At 45.8% G+C, this 6901-nt stretch overlaps 1 pseudogene; it reads left to right on the top strand.

Moving 5' to 3' along the window:
* Positions 1 to 299: 299 nt before the first annotated feature.
* On the top strand, positions 300 to 6528 carry LOC107286382 (annotated as a pseudogene).
* The last annotated feature ends 373 nt before the right edge of the window (positions 6529 to 6901 follow it).

Here is a 6901-nt window from a genome sequence, read left to right as displayed (position 1 = left end):
ATCTCCTGTTTCCCATAGCAAAAGGAGGGTCATTGGTCTCAGCCAATCACTGATTATGAGCTCACAGATGGACGTGGAGGTTGGCCCAATGGCAACCGCGTAATGAGTTCATTATACTAAATACATGTAAGGCCAGCTTCTCCATCCAGCCCGAGAGGAGTGAGATGTGATATAAAAGCAGCGGGGCGGCCCCTTCCTCTTCCATTCTGTTACTTACATCGACTCTTAGCTTGTCGGGAGAAGTAACATCTGAGGCTTTTCATTTAATCCCCTTCTCCTGTTTCTTGCCATTCATTCGTCAGCATCATGGTAAGTGGAGGAGGAGGAGGAGAGGGAGAGATGGGTCGGGAGAGAATAGATGCTGATCCAAGAGAACCTCCGGGGTGGAAGGGTGCTGCGAGGGATGGGACAGGTTGCGGAGGAGGAGGAGGAGGAGGCGGCGGCGGCGAAAAGAACGCGGAGGCTGGGCGGAATTCTGGGAAAGCCAGAGAAAAATCCAGCAAGGGAGGGGAGATGCACTTATTAGCTTCCCCCCCCCCAGCCACGAGACCTCCAGATGGTGGTAACAGGACCCGCAAAACCTTAAGACAAACGGGGAGAGGGAGGAAAGACCATAGATCGTTCATTCCTAGAAAGGGGTTCTGGTTCGGCTGTCCCGAGCGGAACAGAGAGGTGACGTGGGCGCCGATCCTTGGAAAGGCCCCCCAAGGAAAGAGGAGGCGGGGAGGAGAACTCAGGAGGCGGTTCTGCTGAGCTGGTCCCGGGCTTGAAATCGAAGGGCGGGAACGCGGTCGGTCGCATTCCGAGAGCTGAGGGGCGGGGCATGCGGGGAATGTTCTGGAACAGCCTTCCCAGCTCCGGGGGCCCTTCGGGTGCGCAGCTAGCTGGGGATTTAAGCGCAAGGCGTCTGGAGGCCGCCAGTTGGATTAGGCTGTCCTGGAAAATGGCGGGAGTCGCCCCCGAGTGGGTTGTCTTGAAAGAGACGACCGAGAGGTCGGTGCGGAGCCTCGTAGAAAAGCTGGTCGCCTTTAGCCTATGCCAGGGGTAGTCAACCTTGGCTCTTGTATGACTCGTGGACTTCAACTCCCAGAATTCCTGAGCCAGCTTAGCTGGCTCAGGAATTCTGGGAATTGAAGTCCACGAGTCATAAAAGAGCCAAGGTTGACTACCCCTGGCCTATGCGGATCACCCGTTAGTCACGATACTGGCACAAAGTGATTCGTCGTTTCTCGCTGCAACTCCTGAAGTAGAGACTCCGAGGGATCACGTTCGTACGTCCCGCCTTGTGCTCAGAGAGCGCGAAAAAGCCCTCAAGTTTTTTTTTAAAGGTCGATTTGAATCCTGTCCTTCCCAATCTTAACCCCAATAATTCGACCACTACATCGCCCTGGGCTGTAATAAGCCCGGCCGGCTACGAAATGTTTCACTCGAAGGGAGATGCCCGCCTCCCCTCACGGCAGAAAGCGGCGATTACCGCCGGCTCCTCCCGCGCTGGCCGTTAAGACTTTCCCGCGCGGGATGTCGACGTGCCTCGAGGGAAGAAGGCGCATGCGCACCGCCTAGGTTGGCTGCGGCTTTTATTTAGTTACTTGAACAACTTGCTCGACTCGCCAAGTGCGATTCAGGCCATAAACCGGTTTTCCAAACTCCTAACTCAGTGAGAGACAATACAGGTTCCAGAAGCCTCACAGGAGGCTAGGAGAGTTGGAGGAGGGGGTGTCATCTGAATCTCTAGAGGAGGCTGCCTAGGCCCCACAGTTTAATGCAGTGTTTCTCAACCTTGACAATTTTAAGGCATGTGGACTTCGACTCCCAGAATTCCACAGCCAGCAATGCTGGCTGTGGAATTCTGGGAGTCGAAGTCCACATGCCTTAAAATTGTCAAGGTTGAGAAACACTGGTTTAGTGGAAGGAATATGAAATATACCTACTCTGCTGAAAATTAAGAAATGGGCAGATGTCATAAGTGAGGCAATCCCTTAAATAACCTGGCCATGTGGCATGAAGGGCTTTATAAGTGATAGTTTGAATTGAAGGCAGTTGTTTATGAAATAGTGCCATTGAATGGACACATTATGGCACCCCCATCGTTTGTGCTGCTGCATTATGGGTCAGTACATTAAAGTGTGACCCTATGTAAAATACCTTGAAATTGTGAGGGGTGACCAAGGCATGAATCACTAGACTAGAGCCTCTCCTTGCAAAAATGGGAGCAATTGGCATGCAAGGTGAACCTATTCAAAGAATCAGGAGCCATGAATATGGGAGAGGGTTCTCAGATTGCATCCCAGTTCTGTCTTCGAGAGTGCTATCCCTTTGGGAGCAAAAAAATAGAACTTTACAAATCTAGGGGGTTATGAAGCCCATAACGTTCAGGCTTTGAAGGCATCACTTGGTTGGTCAGTTTAAAGACTCACGTACTGATGATATTTAATATCCCAATACTGTCTGAAACTTACCTAGGAGGAAAACCACTGTAACATGGTGCCTTCTACTCCTAACCTCTCCCCTGCCATCAATTTGTGCTGAGAACCAGGGTGGATACACTACTCAGACAGTAATGTCATAGATCATCAGCAACATTAATGCCATCTCAGTGCTGTATTCCGGTCTGAAAGCTGATTGAAAAGGGTCTAGATAATCCATTACTTCCAGAATCTTATGGAGCTGCAAACCTTTCCTAAAAAGGGGAAGTTTAGTGATATGACAAAAAAATGGTCTAGAACAGGGGGTGTCAAACTCGCAAGGTCATATGACATATCGTGACTTTTTTTCTATTGCCAGCAATGGGGTGGGCGCGGTTTCGGCATGACGCATCCGCAGTTTGACACCCCTGGTCTAGAATCATTAGATCCAGGGATGGGTTGAGAGGGGAGAACAGACTCACCATCTCTTTTAAGAAATAGCAGAACCATACTATTTTTAAGGGTATATTTCATGCAACACACATCTTAGGCCTTTAGCCACTTAGGAGGGACATAGATACATAAAGAGTGCTCATTTTCCCACAACCAACAGGCTCAGTTTTTCTCAGATAACTACTCCAGAATGCCTCAGTCATCTCTAAAGGACCTAAACTACCAAAGTCCACTTCAGAGCTGGTTCAAGCAATTTTGTCTCGCAGATGCTTCAAAATAGGTGATCTGCTGCTTTATCTCTCTTAAGAACCAGAGAATTCACATAGGTAGGGTCAGTGCTTTTTTTGTAAAACAAAAAAAAAAACCTCACACATGTCATACAACCCACCTTGCCTACCCTACAAGGTTCCATCCAAAAAAGGTGCCGGAACTCCGTTCTGGGCGTTCTGTGACAAAAAAAGCCCTGGGCAGGGTCCAATATAAGATTATTGTTCTCCCCCATTCCGGATAGTGACTAAGACCTCAGTTGAACAAAGCCACAGGAATAACCCCATTTTTTTCTGTTCAAACTTATTAGGGCCCACTAAGCCCCCTTGGGCAAACTAAATAGGTCCTCCTTGCAGAGGGGAGTGGCTGCATTAAGCAGCTCAGGCAGGGGTGCCGCAATGCAGTGGGAAAATTGATACAGTAGCAGTAACCTAACATACTTAAATATATCAACAAGACTTGTCTTCCAACTACAGCCCTGTTTTGAGGCTATACTGTATGCTGTTTGTTTAACTGGGATTTAGTTGACCACTTTTTAAATTGATAGGACATGCTGAATCATAAATCAGGGTTACTATATCTGGAATACAAAAATCAAGAGAATCACTAGATGACAGCAAAAAATCTAATGCAGGATGGATTTTTGCTCTTGGAATGTGGTATCTCTGTAAAAACTAACCATTGACTGGTAAGCTAACCTATGGTTGGCTAATTTGTAGTTTAAAGTTCCCTGTGATCCATTTCTGCTCTGATGTATCATAAAATATATATAGTTAAACTTTTTTGCTTTTAAATCTTCAGGATTCAGATCTCATCCCTTTTAAAATCTTTCCCGAATTTTGTATTGATCATTCTTTGGAATTTAATTGTACAAGTTTTCTTTGCATATTATCTCCCAATTGAACACATGTATATGCATTTGCACAGGTTCTAATTACAAAATGTATATAATTATTTCACACAAATGCTGCAAATTATATAAGACTACCTGCAGATACAAGTATGTGCATTGGGTGCATAAGTTCATAGTGTTCTGCAGATGCCATCACAGATCCTAACACAAAAATCATGCCTTCATAGTGCAGCCCTGTAGAAAAGTAAACACAAGTCAGTATAAACTTCAGTGAAACGTGTGCATGTTTCAAGTATGGCTGAAACAACTACTAGGCCATAAAAAGGATTTAGTACAGTTCTCAGATTTGAACAGCTTATCTGCCTCTTTAGAAGTCACTCTCCTGACATTTAAAAGGCTTAATTGCCAGACATCTTTGTGCCATCTGTTGAGTGTAAGATTCTTAACAAGGTCTTAAAGGAATGTGTTACAACAGGTGGTACTCAGCAGGTTGAACTGGGTCTGTGTAATGAACACAAACTGAGTGCAGGAGTACGGGCATGTGCCAGGAATTTAAAGCAAGGCCTTAGATAAATCAAACAAAAGGCTGTAAGCAGATGTTCCACAGAGGAAATGAATGCTAGGGGGAAAATCTGCTTGGCCTTCTTCCTCTTTGTAGACGTGGGAGGCTGACTGCATCCTTTTTGCTTTCTGGCTTGCAAGAAATGTGACTGCTGGTGCAGGGAGTGCCAGCAGGGAGTAGCTTATTCATGATGTTTTTAGAGACTACAGAATTCCTGTCTAAGTCTTAAGTATTGAATTTTATTGTGCTTGGAAATAAAAACCTATGAGTGCATTTTTTTCAGTGGTGTAAAACTGAACTATAACAGCTTTAATGGGATTCTAAACTGGAACTTAAAATGTCCTCTATTACATATTAATAATGTGTGTCTATTTTTATTCAAAAAAGTTTGATTGTGTAATGCTGAAGGCCTTCATTTATGACTTCTCTGGAAGAACCTGGCTTAGGCAGTCTTGTGCCACGGTCCTTGGTTTGTCGTTTTTTGTTTTTTAACTTCAACATGACATGAAGACATGCCAGACATGAAACAGAAAGACAAAGATAATGAAAGAGAATTTATAAATTTTTATACCACCCATCCCACCTAACTAAGAATATACATCTTTACTGTTTCTCTGTCCTTGCTACAGCGTGAGTGCATCTCCATCCATGTTGGCCAAGCCGGTGTCCAGATTGGCAATGCCTGCTGGGAGCTCTACTGTCTTGAACATGGTATCCAGCCAGATGGGCAGATGCCCAGTGACAAGACCATTGGGGGAGGAGATGATTCCTTCAACACCTTCTTCAGTGAGACTGGAGCTGGTAAACATGTTCCCAGGGCTGTGTTTGTGGATTTGGAGCCAACAGTTATTGGTGAGTGAGACAATTCATATAAGTTTTCTCATGCATATATTAAAAAAGAATATAGAGATCTTAATTTGGGGCATTCATTTTCCCAACAGATGAAGTGCGCACTGGAACCTACCGCCAGCTATTCCACCCCGAGCAACTAATCACTGGCAAAGAAGATGCCGCTAACAACTATGCCAGGGGGCATTACACCATTGGCAAAGAGATCATTGACTTGGTCCTTGACAGGATTAGAAAACTGGTAAATAACTTACATATTTGCATAAGTGAACATTTGGGATAATCTCGATAGAAGAAAAAAAAACCTTGAGTAGTTATCATCTGAATTTGCTTTCATAATTTCCCCTGGGCTCTTTACTAATAAGATTAATTGTTTCTTATATGCTTTAATACTCGGCTATTATTTATAGCACCATTTTGTTGGTGCTCACTTCCTGAGCAGACGCTTGATGAACTGGAATAATTAAAGAAGCAGCAGACTGGGAATTCACAAACTTATTTTTTTGGTGATTGTTCATCATCTTAAAACTGGTGTGAGGTTATGTTGATTTAATATATTCAGGGATAGACAAAATAATACCTGAAATTACTGCATGAATTCTCTTGCTTTTTTCCAACAGGCTGACCAGTGCACAGGTCTCCAGGGTTTTCTGGTCTTCCACAGCTTTGGTGGTGGCACTGGTTCTGGCTTTACTTCCTTGTTGATGGAGCGCCTGTCCGTTGACTATGGCAAGAAATCCAAGCTGGAGTTCTCCATCTATCCAGCTCCCCAAGTATCCACAGCTGTCGTTGAGCCCTACAACTCCATCCTGACTACCCATACCACCCTGGAGCACTCCGACTGTGCCTTCATGGTAGACAACGAAGCCATCTATGACATTTGCCGACGGAACCTTGACATTGAGCGCCCCACCTACACCAACCTCAACCGTCTTATCAGCCAGATTGTGTCCTCCATCACCGCCTCCCTGCGATTTGATGGTGCCCTGAATGTAGATCTGACAGAATTCCAGACCAACTTGGTGCCCTACCCCCGAATCCATTTCCCTCTGGCGACCTATGCCCCGGTTATCTCTGCTGAAAAGGCCTACCATGAGCAGCTTTCTGTAGCAGAGATCACTAATGCTTGCTTTGAGCCAGCTAATCAGATGGTGAAATGCGACCCTCGTCATGGTAAATACATGGCCTGCTGCCTGTTGTACCGTGGCGACGTTGTTCCCAAAGATGTCAATGCTGCTATTGCCACCATCAAGACCAAACGCAGCATCCAATTTGTGGACTGGTGCCCCACCGGTTTCAAGGTTGGTATCAATTACCAGCCCCCTACCGTGGTCCCCGGAGGCGACCTGGCCAAAGTGCAGCGTGCGGTCTGCATGCTGAGCAACACCACGGCCATTGCTGAGGCCTGGGCCCGCCTGGACCACAAGTTTGACCTGATGTATGCCAAGCGTGCCTTTGTCCACTGGTACGTTGGGGAAGGGATGGAAGAAGGGGAGTTCTCAGAGGCTCGGG

This window comes from Protobothrops mucrosquamatus, unplaced genomic scaffold (genome assembly GCF_001527695.2).
Source record: "Protobothrops mucrosquamatus isolate PMUCROS unplaced genomic scaffold, P.Mucros_1.0 scaffold280, whole genome shotgun sequence".
Taxonomy (NCBI): domain Eukaryota; kingdom Metazoa; phylum Chordata; class Lepidosauria; order Squamata; family Viperidae; genus Protobothrops; species Protobothrops mucrosquamatus.
The sequence above is the reverse complement of the archived record's forward strand: the minus strand, read 5'-3'. Positions and strand labels throughout refer to the sequence as shown.